The sequence below is a fragment of the Motacilla alba genome, chromosome Z (genome assembly GCF_015832195.1).
Source record: "Motacilla alba alba isolate MOTALB_02 chromosome Z, Motacilla_alba_V1.0_pri, whole genome shotgun sequence".
Taxonomy (NCBI): Eukaryota; Metazoa; Chordata; class Aves; order Passeriformes; family Motacillidae; genus Motacilla; species Motacilla alba.
In genome coordinates, this window is record NC_052046.1 from 52,140,530 (window position 1) to 52,157,763 (window position 17,234).

Here is a 17,234-nt window from a genome sequence, read left to right on the forward strand (position 1 = left end):
TCACAAGTCAGCAGCGGTTCTGTCAGATGTTTATTATTACACTAAGCATGGGTGAGGCATTTGCCAATGAAAAACAGCTAATTCTACACCACGGCGTGGGTTTCATCATGGCTTTTGTAACGAGTGTTGATGTACTCCCAGTGCTTCCATTTCTGTTGTACTTTTGATAGTTGGTGATGGAGCCGAATCCCATTTGTTAACGGAGTGAACAGACATGCCGCACAATTTTAGAAGTGAGAAGTCATTTAAAAGGTGTTTACTTTTCAACACCACAAAAGGCAGCTAATCTTCAGAATTTTTCAGGAAACACTTAATACTCGTATTTAAGCACAGACAGCACACTGCAAATTTTTCAGGAATGCGTAAGATGTACTATAGCCTTTAATGGCTTCATGTTCTGGGAGCTTTACACTTCTTTCAGTGAGTAAAGCTATTTTAAGCAATGTAATAAAAATACTAACCTTAGAAATCTCAGCTCCCAGTGAAATGCATGTTAAATGTATTTATGGAGTGCATGGAAACCATATGTTCTGCGTTTTCTCATAAAAATGGCAAGAAAGGAATGTAACTTTTTTATTTTATATGTTAAAAATTCATGGCTCAGCTGGTTTTTCATATTGTCTCCCAACAAGCCTTCAGAAATCCATTTTTGTCTCTGCACCTCAAAAACCAATTGGCTGATAGACAGAGGCACTTGTGAAAGCTGCAGATAAATTAATAGCAGAGAATGTGCCTGAGGACCATGCCTGGCTGCTCTTGAAATCCTTCTGAAGGCTGAATTATTTGTATTAAGATAGGCCAACACTCAGGCCTCTATGAGTCAATTCTTTGTAACAGTTGCCAATATTTTTATACCTGAGAGAGCAGCTTCATTCTTTATTATTGCTCAGGAATCAATACTCCCATTGCCCTCACAAAATGCTATACAAGCATTATTGGCATTTCACTTGGCAGTGAAGGGTATCAACATCAATCTCACCAACTGCACACTTCGCTAACCTTGTTCCACTTCTCCAGTGCAAATTTGTATTCAGTCTGCACTGTCCTCTGCTGCTCAATTTAAGTGGGAATCCTTAGTGAAGCCGACACCTTCTGAGATGAGGAAATAGAAAGACATCATACAGCCACAGAGAAGAACCTTTTGCTTTTTGTGTAAGGTAAGGAGTACATGGAAGCTCTGACCGTGACTAAAATATGATTTGGAAAAAAAAACCAAAAAAAAACCCAACTCCAAAAAACATTGCTTCTGGAAGACTTTCTAAACCGAGTCAAATCTAGATCTGGACAGCAGTTTCTGACCCAAAAACCTGCTATGGAGTGTAGGATAGTTTTTCAATGATTATGTAATATTTTCGAAATAACAGCTCTTAATTCACAAATAGTCCTGTGTGTTGGAGAGAAGTGAAGTATTTCCAAACAAATGAACAACAGCATATACTACAACAAACAAAGGCTCTTTGAAACAGCAGCCACATTTTGCTCTAATTGTGTACAGCTGCACCAGTTTGATGTGCCAGTTCAGTCTCAAAGATTTGCATTCAACATGTAAATTCAGCTTTAAACATGCAATTTCTAGACGTAATCTAAAATGAGAATTGTTCAAAGCATCCTGTCTCTTGCAGAGCTTTGTGTCACTGCAGATTATGATAGAAGGCAGTTTGTTCAAATAGCACCAGGATAATGTCAGTGAGAACACCATTAATAAAATAATAACCTCTTCAGTATATCTGCTTTAAAAGAACAACAACATGCTCTTATTCTGCTTTTTTTCTCACTCTTTGGTGTTGAATCTGTGTATGCTTTCCTCTCTTTTATGATTATGGTTCGGTTTATCCTCAGGCAAAGAACTACTTCAGAAAAAATACAACAAACAATTTTTGTGCAGAAGGATTATTTGGGCAGTGCAGGTTTGTAGGTGGGTGGGTGTGAGATTATGACATATTGAGGTTATATATTCATGTTAACAGTCAGGTATTTTCAGATTGCGTTTGATTTGGTAAGAGGCACAGCTATGAATTTCTCACCAAGAGAGAAATGTTTGACTTCCTTTGTGTTGTTTGCTATAGCTTCCTGATATTGGCAACTACCAAGGATAAAATAGCTTTCCAGTCCTGTTTGTTTCCACCTAGTGCCATCTGATCGTATATTTATCTTTAAAATATATCAAACGAGTATTTTTATTTTATAGATTACTTGAATCTAAACTTGCTTATTTACTGGGTTTTCTTTTGATTTTGCTTTAGCCTACTCTCAGACACTGGAACAGCTCCCTGGGGACTGGCTGCAGTATCAGCCTTACAGAGGTCGAGAATCATTTGGATAATGCTCTCAGGCACTTGGTGTGACTCTTGGGTATGGTGCTGTGCAGGGCTAGGTGTAGGACTTGTAGGTCCCTTCCACCTCATATTCTGTGATTCTGCCATCTTTTGTGGCAAGCTTAAGTACAGGAAGCGTTGTGGTGTTCCAATAGTCAATCTCTCATTGTTTACATGCAGTAACTGGATAAACTGAGGTCTATGCAGCACCACTCCTAAAAAGTGAACCATAGATAGGTATTATTTCTGAAAGGAATAATTTAGGAACATGTAGAAAGGGATTGAATAACAGTCAGTAGGAAAGTCTCTCTTTGATAACAGCAGTGTTCATTTAAACAGCTAAAAAGTACTACCACTGTCCAAGTAAACAGCAAGAGGGTGGGAAAGGGAGAGGAACTGTAAACATCTGTCAGTATAACTCAAACACAAAAATAACCAACAAGGGACAAGGGAAATATCAGAATAAAATATCTTGTATACATCTGCTAAACAACAGATCTTTCATCAGTCTGAATTGCACTATTATTTAAATTATTATTATTTAAAAACCAATGTTTTATATGAAAATAGTATTTTTCACACTTTAGTCAAATAAGTATTAGAGGCAACAGCATGGTAATGGTACCTGATGATATTTTACATTTATCTTGTTTATTGTATTTATTGTATGTATGAGTATTTATTGTAGCAGTATTTTGCATGTTGTGGAGGTGAATTCTAGCATTCCTTTCAAACTGTTCATATAATCAATAGAGCTAATAAATGTGTTTTATTTGTTTCATTACTTGGTTGGTTGGTTGGTTGGGGTTTTTTTTTGTTTGTTTGGGGATTTTTTTTTTGGTTGGTGGTTGTGGTTTTGTTTTTTCTGGGTTTTTCTGGATTTTTGTTGTTGTTTGGTTGGTTAGTTAGTTTTGGTTTTGGTTTTAGTTTTGGTTTTTGATTTGATTTGGTTTGGTTTCTTTTTTTTTTTTTTTTTTTTTTTGTTTTCAATTTACAGAAACTTGCTACAGCCTCTAATCTCACTCTGCAGTCTTTTTTCTCTCTCCTTCTGTGTAGCTCAGGTACCTGTAATGATATTTCAAATAAATTTTAATTGCGGACAGACAAACTATTCATCACCTCAGAGGAAGCTATGGGTGCCCCACACATTGCAGTGTTAGTTTCTAGGACAAAAGGTAGTGTTGTGCTTTCAACATATTTGCACAGTGGCTGTAAAATGGCAGTCTTGATATAAAACCATAAATATCTCTCACATCTGTTTCTCAGCAGCGTGAAGAATCATGACATTGCTCATCAGGCCTCATTGCATGAGACTTTTGATACCAGTATTAGTCTTAGTCAGAATCCTGTTTCACATAGTTATGAGAATTTTTGTCTTTGAACTACCTTCTGACAAAGTGAGGTACTTTAGTTCTTCAAGATTCAAGACTGAGATTTGCAAAGTATAAAGCAACAAACACACCAGTAACAGCAGTGTGAGAAGAACACCACCACTACAAATCTAAACCAAAGCAGATGGATGTTTATGTAGATATTTAAGATCACACACCTAGTAAATCCGTAAATGTGGAAAAGCAATGAGATGTTCCTGTATAGCCTGTTTGAAGTTGTTATGGGTATGGAACAATGATGAAAACTGGGATATTTATTGAGATGTGAGATTTTAAAATTCACAGCTTGGGACTCTAAGTAATATGTTTTTGAAATAGACCATTTTCATGCAAAATGTAAAGCTTGAAAAGAATACATTTTTGTCATCCTTCATGGGGCCACTGCCAAACAAGTTGTTTGAGGGTTTTTGTCTTACATTATGCAGGTACAAATTTGGTACATTTTGTTGTTAATACTCTCATTTCTTGGAAGAGAAAAAAGAATTTCTTAATGCCATAGTAATTATATTGAATAAACTTCACCAATTGTTTACACCTGCATTCTAGTCTTCTCTCAGACTGTAGTTCCCATTCTGTTTGATTTTAGAAATTTATTGGTGAAAGCAAATCAATCTTTTTGTCTCTCAAAGGATGTGGTTATTTTAAAGTGTTCACAAAAGAAAACTGGTCCAAAAACTATAAGGTCATGGTTTGACACTGGCCAAATGCCAGCTCCACCCACCCACCCCTACTACCAAAAACCAGGCTGTGTAAAACCAACACATAAGACATAGTTAGAAGATATTTACCAAGACACTGGAAAAAATTCACCTAAAAACAAAAAATAAGGATAAAAATAAGTGATTAAAAACTGTCTTTTGAAACAATGTCTGGGTTTTGAATAAATCATGTATTATTTTGGTATAGTTAGTCATTAATAATATATCTCTGCTTTGGTTTCTTAAATAAAGTGAAAAACATTTATCTCTGTAATCAATTTGTCTTTATCTATTGGTTTCTTAGGAAATGGCTATTTTATGCTTTAGGGAAAGATGGAGTGTAAAGTGGGGGAAGAAGATCTTGACCACCTTTTCAACAATGTTTTTGGGGGCAGAGGTGTTTACTGAAAGTACTGTGTTCAGAAGGGATTGCTCCTCTCTGCAGGTGATATTTGGAATTGGGTGGGGCTGGATAAGCTGATCATGATGGCATGAAAGCTGAAGAGGAAGGGGAGAGGAAAAGATACGACTTTTAATGATGTTTGCAGCTAGTTCAGTGCTCATCTTGAAATGTTTTTGTGTTCAAGTCATTCAACAGGCATGAGGATGATAATCTGACTTTGCTTTTAAATTCCTTTTGGTTTTATTGCAGAATAATTTAATCAAAACACATTTTTATCGTCATTTTACTGTCTCTGCCTGCTCTTGTTACTGCTTTAATTTCCTGAAAGGGAGATGTATGACATCCTGTGGGCATTGATGGTAGCTTTCAATTGTCAGTTCATGTTCTTTGAAATCATTTTCATTTCACAAAAAGGAATTATTGTGAGGAAATAGAAGTGATTATCTGACTGAGGGCTGGGGGGAGGAATCCTTTCTCTTAACACTCTCTGATTTTGTGCTGATACAGCTAGAGAAACTCAAATTGAAAAATCATGAGTTTATTGTATGGTTTCATTAGCAGGGAAGGTTGGTCCTGGGTGAAGGCAGGGATACTGCACCTGGGGAGATCTTGCTCAATCTGTCTGTCACATATGACTTATCAAGGTACCTCCAAGAATTTCTCTGCAACATTTTGTGTCCTGTTTGTTCAAACTCTTGAGTTCTTTCAAGTATTGTCCTAATCTTCCAACCTCTCACTTCATTATAAATTGCTGGGCTATCACTTTGGACAGGGATTTACCAGTTCTTAGACATATGGCAGATGTGACAAATGCCTGTGATGCAAGTATCAAATGCAGAGTACATCAGCAAAGTATACATTGGGTCTCCGTGCCTTAGATTCAGCAATGCTGGGGGTGAGCCTCATGCCCTTTTCAAGTATGGTATCCACGTTTCTTTATGGTCCAATCTCTCTAGGAGGTTCTGTATATTTCAGTCATAAAATAATTTTTTTCCACCAAATTTTTCATGTGCGTGTTGCTCTTTCTGCCAAATTTGTTTTGAGAATGGTGCTGTCACTTTCATTTTTGTATGAGCTAAGATGCCTCTAAAAACAAAGGAGTAACAAGAAATTTAGATTTACAGAGGCTGAAGTTCATAAATCATAGTAACCAAAACCTAGTTATACTTGGGTCAGGTGTTTTCCCAAAACTGGTGGGAAGGCCAATACCCTGTGGTTCCAGTGTTGTGGGACCAGCTTCCTGATCAGTGTTTACTTAGTGAGACAAGTACATTACATCAGACAAGTCTATTAATGAGAGCTGGAATCAGTATATTTCTGGATAGGCTTTTACTTCAATAGAAATTAATAGGTTTATTTATTAATAGAGTTTCAGTTGGAGGATTTTTAGTTAGACTTGCTTAGACAGCAGTGCAAATTTATGTGTGGCATTTTTTGCTTTTCATTCCATTGTTGATTTTAATGGTGCAGAAAATGAATAAAAGTTGGTGTACAAATGATAAATGCCTAAGTGTTTGACACACATCCATCCATTCAGGAAAGGTTTCTGACTCAAGTCTGCCTAAAAGTAGAGTTTCTTAAACACATAAATAAGGCTGTAGAGGAGCTAATCAAACTCTTCCTGTCAGCTGGTAATAGACTACTTTAAGATGCAGGTTTTTCAAGATATCTTTTTGTTTTCAAAAACACCTGGAGAAGAGTGTGTCAAGAAGACACTAAGTATCAGACCTTCCCACATAAAGGGGATTTGATTCTGGTTTTGGTTTTGCACCACTATATGAACATAAGCAGTTATCACGGATGAACGGTTTTCCTCAAAGCACAGAAACTTAGCTCATGTCTTTAGTCTTAAGAACTTTTCTTTATGTTTTAAACCTAAATTGATTTCATGCTTGGATGAAATATGTAGGTCCCGTCAGAGATGTTGAATATCTGAAGATCATTCCTGCAACATTTATTGAAAGATCTGTATTCAGCATTTTTTGATAAGTCAGATAACTAATGCTAAAGACTCTAACACTGATTTTGAAAACAAGAAGATAAATACTTGGGGTGTACTTTGTTCTTTTACAAGATTAGTAATGGAAAAGTAGAAAGGGCTTTTCATAGTAATCTGCAGGGCTATCTGACACCAGATTAGTTCTAGCAGTCAGACTGAGAGCACAATTTACATAATATGTATTTGTGTTTGATTGAAGGCTAGGTTACTGGATTGCTTCCAGCCTGCTGAGGTTACATCTCCCCAGTTCATTTCCCCTGAAGAACAGCAGGCACAGTTTCCCTGAAGAACAACGGAACAAGTGCTGTTGGTCACATGGGTGAATGACAGACATCAAATACATTAATAATCACTGACCTTTTTGAAATATTTAACTATTAAAAGTAATAACATATAAGGTACATTTTCAGCTATTGTAAGCTATCATTAAACGTTCATGTGAGCTCCCAGAGAGCATTGTAGTGATTTAGTCATTACTTTTCTTTCAACAGGATGTTGTCACAGACCAGGATAAGTCTTCCTGTCCCTCATGGCTTGGTAGTTGAAGCATTGTACCACTGTGACAGTGCCATCACAGCAGCATTGCTCATGTCCAGAGATATTCATTACCTTGATAATAGTGGTCCTTTTAAGAATTCAGTTATGTATTAAAAAAATTATTCATAAATTGCAATGAGACTGTAGATAAATATGATACCCTTTAAATTTCTGGGTTTGGGTTTATATTTGTTTGGGGTTTTTTAAAAAGGAAATTAGGTAAAGTATATCACTTTAAGAACCTATATGTATTAAAAAAGTCTTGAGGAAAACCAGTTTTTGAGCACCTTAAAAAATCACTTCTGTCAAGTGGAAAATAACTGGCAACTTTTAAATCAAATTCAAAATGGGTTTGATTTTTAAGGAGAAGAGGAGGAAAAATAATGCGTATTGTTTATAAATATATCCTAAGCAAGGCCATTTCTAGTGTGTAAAGAAACTCTGAGAGCCTTAACAAAGAAGTAATGTGGTGCCTGCTGCTTTTATAGTTTCTCTTTCTGCATGAAGAAATAGATCTTTGTGTAGAAGCTTGAAAAAAGGTGCAATGAAAGACGGAAACAAGGCTCTAGTTTTTATTGACCATGCTGGTTTGTGAAGTCACTTTTGCAATCATTAATATTATTTAAGTAGACTATTTGCCTTGAGGTTTTTGGGGGTTTTGCTGGTATATTTAATACTTCTAAAAATTTTGTCATTCAGATTTGCAGTTCAAAAATTTATTTGTTACATGTATGCTTGTCTTAATCAAGCAGTAGTGATTTTTGGAAACATGACTATAATAAACAAACTTCTGCTGGTAGAGATGATCAGATGAGATATTACTTTTGATACAACTAATGGAAAATTCTGAAGTCCTGCAAAATTTCCTTCAACATTGTACAAATATTTTTATAATTTTTCATAGGTTACAAATATTCCCATAATTTGAAATAGTTCATTTATTTCTTAACCCCTTTTGTTGTCACAAAAAATGAGTAAGTGTCCTTTGCATAGTGGTTAATGTAGTGGCTGTGTTTTTGATTTTTACTGTATTTTCCCCACCCCTTGACACAGATACTGCTAGTTTGCATGGGTGGTACAGATGTTGGTGTAGCTCACTTGGAACCTAAATTGAAGTAGTAGCTGCTGGGTTTTTTCTCCATTGTCACCGTTTAGTTTGATTCAATAATTCTGAGCTAGGTTGCAGTTTCTTGCCAGGATATCATAGATTTGAAGATACAGGGTGCAAAAGTTATGGCTAGAAGGATTGAGTCAATTTGCTTTCATCACTTCTGGGTGTGATTTGTGTACCTTTAGGGTTAGATAATGAAAATGAGAGAGATTGACTTGAATTGTGACTCATTTTGGCTCTCTTGAAAGTTCTGCCCAGAATGGTTTGTTGCTTCTGGTTGGAAGGTTTTACTCTATTTTTTCCCTCCATTCTGTATTTTGTTTATGCAAGATGTGGTGGGAAGGAAAAACTAAGTTTATTTGTCCCTGTGGAAATCACTCTTGTTTCGATTCAGGTACCACTTTTGTATCCTATTTCTCTTCCCTTTGTTTTGTTTGTATTGTTCTTAGCTCTGTTTTTGCACAACACTGTGTTTTTTCTTTTGCTGAGGCCACTCAGCAGAAGAAAAATGAATGAAGTCCTTGAGCACTGGTGGCTTAACATCAACTGCCTTTACTTCCGTCTTTCCATGTGGTGGCAGAAGGGAGCAACTATTTTTTGGAGGCAAAGGAAGTGTATGTGGTGGCAAAGATGTTTTCTTCGTTTTGAACTCATGCACTAGTATATAACAGAATATGAAATATCTCCTTCATTCTCTGTCTCTCTCATGTTTTTCCCCTTCTCTGTTTCCTGTGGCTAACTTCCCCATGATTGTGGCAATTTATTTCCTTGAACCTTTCATTTGCTGGTGCTTTTGGGGAATCATTCTTAGGTCCAAAATCTCAGTGTGTCTGACATTGCTCTTTAAGAAGTCCTGGATGTAAAACTGAAATCCACATGATGCAGCTGTTGAAGTTTCCAAGGGATTTAAGTTTTTTGATTCAGTGGAAGCCGGTCGTCCTACCTGCATTCCCTAATGTGACCCCTGAGCAGAAACCAATAGGCTCTTGCTCAAGAACTATGGTCAGTGGTATCAAAGAGCTTTTTGAATGAGCTTCTGTGTTTGGTTGTTTCTTTGTGCCTAAGTCTCTCCTGTCATATCAATGTCATGACCATATTATTGAGAGGAGTAATTTCTGTGGTGGGGAAATTAATTTTAATAGAAAATATGCTATTTCTAAATGTGCTGAGTGCTTCATGGAAGTTGCAAAAGTGAGGTGATGTCATTAGTGAGGTTATAACCACAATGGATATGACACATTAAGTGAGGACTATAATGATCATTTAATACAGGAACAAGAATATGTGCTTGATTTTTTAAAGCAGAGTCCTTATTTTTAAGGACTGTAACATAGGAATTCAGTGAGGAAAAGATGCAGAAACCTGATAAAGATGAGCTGTGAAAAGCAGGTCAGCAACTCTGTGACAGATTTTTAAAATTATATTTATTTAATTTCTATACCATTTTCTGTCCTCTTTTCAAAACTGGGTGCCAAAATAAAAGTATAAGAGAGTTTCTGAAAATTTCAGGCATGTAAGTGATTAAAGTTTGCACAGTGATACAGTTAATTAGAGAAGCTAGGTCTATTGCATGGATGATTTAGAGAATTGTGTAGCTGAAAGAGATAAATTCAGAATAGAATGCTAATGGCAAACAATTTCTGGCTTAATAGGAGACATGATCTACCCATCTCTTCCACTCTACCTGGGTAAATGATAAAAAGCTTCAGAAGGCATGTGCATGGCCGTAGGTCCAGGGCACTGTAAAAAGAAGAAGTGTTTAATGCAGTTTCTGCTAGCCTATATTAATTGTTCCCAGGATAACTCCTCATTTCATATGCTGTCATGCACTTTTACAGGTAAACTGGACAGGAAAACAGGAACTAAGTTTGTTCTCTTTTCTCTCATTCCAGAGCTTTTCTCTTTTCTCTCATTCCAGAGCTTTTCTGTAAAGGAAGTGTACAATTAGTGTGGGGATTACACTGTCATGTGCACAGATGGCCATAAGGCATTGCCCAAGTCAGACTGATACAAAATTTATAAGATTTTGCTGAAATGATCTGTGATGAATATATAGTGCTAGAGCTGCCAAGCAGGGAGCCAGAAAAGCAAATGCCTTGCTTCAAATATGTGTGGCTCCAAGTTGGCTCTGCTTCTCTGTTCCCTTCATAAAGTTCTAATTTCTTTTCTGCTGACACTAATCATCATCATATCTAAGTAGTATTGATCTTTTAGGGTCTGCCAGTCATCCTTGTGTAGCATATACTGTCATCACAAAGCCTTATGTTAGAAAGTTTTACCTGAAAATAAGGCTATCAGCTGTTGGGTTTAAATTCTGTCAAAGTCTATTTCTAATATTCTAATGCATAGTCTTTCATATAATGTATGATAATTGCCATGAAGTACCAGCAGCCTGAATTAATATCCAGGAAAATGGATTAATAAAGTATTAATGGAAAAGAAATGCTGTAAATTCTTTTCTTCACTGTATGATTTTTTTTGTTTTGTTATGATTCTTTAAAAGTCTTCAGAAAGGGAATATGTGCGGTCAATTTATTTTTGCTAATTCACACATACACTTTTTTTTCTATTGAGTATGCTATGGTTCAGATGAGAAATTTGGTATTACTTCATTCATGTATATGCACACTAGGAGCATATTTGGCAGACCAAGTACTAGAAATCTGCCAAATTGTACCACTCGTACCAAGTGTAAAATAAACCTAATTAGTTTTTGATGTATGATAGTTTTCACATTGATAACATGTGACAATTTTTTCTAGCTTATGGTGGTGAATGACAGAATTCCATAATGATTTTTTCTACCATGATGTGTTTCCATAAAAACATAGGAAACAGGATAGATCACAGGAACAAGACTAAAGTCTTGATGATTATAGTTAGTCAACTAATTGATCAGAATTTTAATGTTTAATGAGCAGCCCTGTGAAACTTTTACTACAAAATTGTCAAACTTATTAAAGCAGTTGATATTTGCAGTAATTTTTTTTTTTTTGCTCTTTTCACTGTACTGTAGAAACTGACTTTCTCAGGCTTTTTACTCTCCATGAGGTGACTTCCTTAATCTCTTTTTTTCTCTTCTCCTGCCTTGTTTGCTTGTATTCTATGTGATTAGCTAAACAGTCAGAACTATCAGAATCAGAATTATTTTTCTGAATGTGCTTGCATTTAGTGATTGAGATTTTGAAACTTATTAAGGATAAATGGGTGCATGATTTCCAGTGGAATTATTAAGAACTTGTGACTAAATCTCTAGCTTGTGATTTCTTTTCAGAAAATATAACTATCTCTGTATATTTAATGCCTGATACATTAACACTTACCAATTTATGGTGGAGGTGTTATATTGGGAATGCCATTGACTCTCAAAAGATCTAGATTTTTAATCGTGTTATCTTAAGCTCCCCTACTCATAGCCTGAAGTCTGAAGGCCACCCATACCTTCTACAAGCACAGAAGAGGCTAATGAGTGCGTCTCAAACACTGATAGTTGGATAGTCATGGAGCCAACCACGGACTGTTGGTAAGAACACGCCATGAGAAAGAATATCATTTGACAGGAAAAGGGGACCGTACAAAAGGTAGTGCAACACTTTCCTGGGACAAACCTCCTTGTCCCAGTTCTAGAGACACAACACAGTACAGCAAACATGCAGAAATGAGGTTGACCCACTAGTGGGGGCATCAAGACCATTAAGGTCTCCTGAAACCCTTGGACCTGTTTCCAGAAAGGTTTAGAAGAATGACTTGTACATGATAATTAATTGCTTATTAGCATAAGTAAGAAACTCCACTCCGGGGTGGGGAAACTTATATATAAAAAGATGCTTCCCTGAGGACCCTGAACACTACATCAACTGGATCAATGCTGGAGCCAGGACTGGTGATATGTCTTTCTGTCTCTCTCCCTCTTTTTAATCTCTCTCGCTCTCTCTGTTCTTTTACCCTGTACCTTGTACAAAATCTTCCACCATGTTTTTATACTGCAAGAGAAGGGACTAATTTACCAATTTCCATGCTGTGTGTATAATTTACTAATAAAAACTTTATAAGCTTTTTTAGACTCTCTGACTTGTGTTGCTCCTTTTTGACCATAAGCATTTGTACATCTGCTTCCCTTCCCTTCCCTTCACGGAACTTCCCTTCCTAGAACTTCCCTTCCCTTCCTGGAACTTCCGTATCTGTTTCAAGTTGGGATTCCACAGCCCACATTTAAATTTGTATGGAATTTAACCATGAGTGAAAACTTTCAGTTCACTCTGAGAGTGGAAATCTTCTTTAAATAACAATAGAAACACTCCACATAATCTTACAAATAAATACTTATGAAGGAACTAATTCTGAAGAAATTTTGTTATGCAGTCAATAAAAATCAAGGTCAAAGTAATAGCATCAAAGCCATAGAGAGAATCTATACTGGAACTCAATTTCTTTTAAAATTTTTCATTTATAACACTTTTGTTAGAAAACCAAGCACACATCTTGTTCCAGAGCAAAGATTCCCACAACTTTTTCTCCAGAGGAGGATGAAAGCATCTGAAACATACAGGCTACATCTCTAGCTTGGGATTCAGCTGTGGGTTATCCATTCTCTGCACTTGTTTTGTGTGATAGGAAAAGCCACCAGAGAGCTCCAACAAAAAGCCAAAGCCTTTGTTGACTTTTAGGCAGTGAGTGCTGTCAGGAAACTAAGATAAAACTGTGAAGCCTTGAGAGTATGGGTAACAAAAATGTACTATAAGGCCTCATTTCTGAGCTCAGATCACTGGGTCAGTTGCTGTGTTATTGAACATCTCCATCTGAAGTGATAGGTCATCAGCTTGATTCATCACCTCTGATTTTCTGAAGCTTGCAGAAAATGCTGCTACACTGACTCTTGGCTGGGAAGTGCATATTGCCACATGAGGTTATGGGTGTCATAAAGAGCAGGTGAATTGTATCACTCAGATTTAAAGCCAGAGTGATCAGAGGAAGCTCCTTATTCTGCTAACAGAAATGTGTAAACTAATATTTTTTCTAATATTGCAGTGTAGCAAAGAGAAACACAGTGAAAAATAATTACATTCAACCTAGATAGAAACTGTAAGGGAAAATGCATAAATTCTCTGGGAGTCTTGGGGAGATATAGGTTGGGAAAATAAAATTCTGCTTTCTTTCATACCTTTTATTTCATGGTTATTATGATGAAGAACTTTACTGGGCAAGTAGCTAAGCACTGGCAGAGATTGTCCAGAGAGGTTGTCAGATCTCTCTCAGTGGAGATATTCAAGAACCATCTGGACAAAATCCTGTGCCATGTGCTCTGAGATGATCCTGCTTGAGCAGGGAGGTTGGACCAGAGGACCCACTGTGGTCCCTTCCAGCTTGCCTGATTCTGTGATTCTGTGATTATGACATGCCTAATATAAATAATTTCTTCATAGCTTTGGGGTTATCTAAGCCTAATCCCAAATAATGTAATATTTGCTCCAACAACAAAACAGTCTTCTCTTTCAGAGTTAGGTGAAGACCTACATTTAACTAAGTCCCAACTTTTTATTACTGTCTGAAAGTATTACAAGGCTGAAAGTATTTAACAGCTGTGATCATCAGCCTCCAAGGCCATTAAAAGAACACCAGCATCAATATAAGAACAAAGTAAACCAGGGACCTTCTCCTTTAATTTGGAAACGTTCCGTTTTTTTGAATCAAATCACCAAGTTTCTCCATGACTGTCCCCAAATCTTCCCAGGAGACGACACTTCAGATGCACACACGTGCATACACCAGGGAAAGGCAGAGAGGCTGAGGGGACCCTGAGGTGGAAACTAATAAGTGAAAAGGTCTAACATGATCTAAGACACCAGGCCGATTTGCAAAGCCTGGTGAACTGACTTCATTACTGGCTGCCTCAGGTTATCTGGGTAGACAGTGACAGATCATTTTGTAGGGCCTGAAGGGAGCCAGATCAGTCTGCTTAGAAAAACAAATAAATCCAGGGCTGAGGCTGAGTTTAAAAAAGATTTACAAGGCTAACTGGTGCATGTGGCCCTCTCAGAGAGGATTTTGGCTGCTAGCTCTGTATGGTTACTCTGTTTCACAATTGCTGCACTCTGAAAAGTGAGCGAATTATTTTCTTCTGATTGCAGGAAGTTTGGTTTTGGGGTTTTTTTGGGTTTTTTTTGGGGTTTTTGGGGTTTTTTTTTTGTTGTTTATTTTTTTACTAACATCTGCACAGTAAACAGAAAACAAACAGCATATAAAAAGAAGAGAAAGGAAGGATCTTTTACAAAAAGATCACATAAAAGAAAACATAAATCTTTTGATGTCTGACCTTTAAGTTATAGATTTCCAGGGACAGATTGAATAAACAAAACTCATTAAATTGTTGAAAGACCTATGTCTTCCATTCTCTGTAAGAACAAAAGGCAACTGCTCTTCTAAGTGTCGTGGTTTGAGAGGAAGTGAGTTTTTGGGAGGTGGTGGTGGTCAAACCAGTAGGTGCTCAGATGTGAATATTGGCACCTGGTTTGGCCATTGAGGATATGGATACGCCTCTGAGAACACAGGGGTTAAAAGCAAGGAGCTCCCAGGAGAACTCTCTCTTGGTTCCGGTGGATGGAGGAGTCAGACCTCCCCTGCCCGGCTGCGGGCTGGGCGGGGGATGGGAAGCCACGAGGCCGAGGGAGGTAGGCCGGAGCCTTGGGCAGAGACGGGAGGCGATGGCTTGGACAAGAGTGAATCGGAGAGGCATCGGGCAGCCCCCCTTTCCCAGGAGGGAGAGAGAGAGAGAGAGGTGCCAGTGCTACCTTGAAATTTGATAGCACTGGCCTGGCCGAGAAGGAGAAGGGAGGGGGTGGCGAGGAGAGTGCCCAGCAGAACCAGCGTGGGAGTTCGGGATGAGTAGAGACTGTGATTTTAACCCTTCTGTGGGATGATGGAAACCTTGCAAATGCTGATCCTCCGGGAGTTGAAGGAGGAGAGAGACGAAAATAAAGTAAGAGGAAATACGCAAGTGTGATGAAAGCTGTGAAGGTTGAAGAACGACCGAGAGAAGTTGAGAAAAATCCTAGGTGGAGGAGATGATGGAGTGGCTTTTGGCTGGACTTTTCTTGTATGGCCATGGACAGAACCTTTCCTGTAATACAGAGACTGCATTTAAGGGGAGGCGATGGCTTGGTGCCAAAGGAGTGATGTGAGCGGAGACGACAGGCGATGAGGTGATGGTGCTCTCGAGACCCCTCGGCCCCAGGGGGTGAAATATTGGGGGGGACTAGTGTCCCGAAAAGGTGAGAGTCGTTTTCTCCTGGAACTGGGCGAAGCATCCTTGAAAAGGGAAACCCTAAAAGCAGCTCTGGTCCATGTGCAGTGGTGAGAGCACTGAACATGGAAGGAAGAAGTCACGAAGGTGGTGCTGAGTGACGGGGAAACACAACTGGACTCGGCTGTGTTTCCAGGGGAATTTGCCTGTGGTGCAAGAGGGGACTCGTCTCTCCTTGATGAAATGAGAGGTGATTGTCGGAAGGGTGGAGATGGACTGAGTTGATTATTTGAAGGGTGATGGACTGGATAAAGATCTAAGGTTTTGTTTCATGCTGTGGGAAATTGAGTGGGGGGAGGAGAAATGTTTGAAAGGTTTCCATTTTGCTCTGTGTGTTCATTTTATTATAGTTCTATGATAATAAAGTTTTTTTTTTCTTGTTTACAAGTGGAGGCCTGCTTTGCTCTATCTCTGATCGCATCTCACAGCAGACACCAGGGGAGAATAGGTTTTCATGGGGGCACTGGCATTGGGCCAGCGCCAAAACATGACACTAAGTAAGATGGAAAAGAAAACACACAAAACCTCCAAAAACTGGTTATTTTTTTAAAGCACAGACACTTGAAATCTACATAATGTATTAAAAATTATTTTTTCTATATTAACAGAGCTTTTGATTATCTTAAGTAATAATGTTCAGATACAATTTAGAATTAGTAAAAAATTTCGAATGAAAAGTCTAATTGTGGTGGGCTGCAGAGCATTTAATTTTCTCTTTTGGTGTTGATTTATTTTGACTCTTAGTTACATGATTCGTAAGCTTCAGAGAAACACAGTTTACACCTTACTCCCATGTAGTCCAAATCAGTAGTCAGTAAAGACTTAATAGCTGTCATCCCTCACTAGAATGAACAAAAATTGAGGAAAAATGTGGGGAAAAATTCTAAGAAAAGAATAACACAAAGGGTGGCATTGCATATTAGAAGCAATATCCATGCTCCCTCTCCCAACAATTTATGGAATGCTTGTGGATACCAGTGATATTTTATTCCCTTTTATATAAAGCCATCAGAATGGACATTTGATTTATAGTCTAGACTATACATTTAGCAACATGCAATTCACTGAAAGACAATTTGTGTATCTTTAGCTTCTTTGAATAAAAATTTGAGTCAACATGTTTGATCCACGTGTATTTCTTCAAAATATGACTTTTGGTCCCCATATCAGATATGCTTTTATAGTCCACAAATGGACAGCTATTACTGTATTCCTGAAAAGTACCAATTAAATAACTTATACAATATAGAAATAAAATGTATGTAATCCTATATTTTTTCCTGGAGGATTCTGAATATTTAAGTAATATATATTCCTTTAGCATACTATCATGATGTTAATCTAAGAGGGCAAGAGTATTATGAATTCCCTGTAAGAAATGTTTGTGAGAGTACCTAGCCCAGTATCATTTTTCCTAGAGCAATGAAAACTATGAAACTTTGAGAAATTGACTTAATTGGTGATGGATTTCATCAGATAG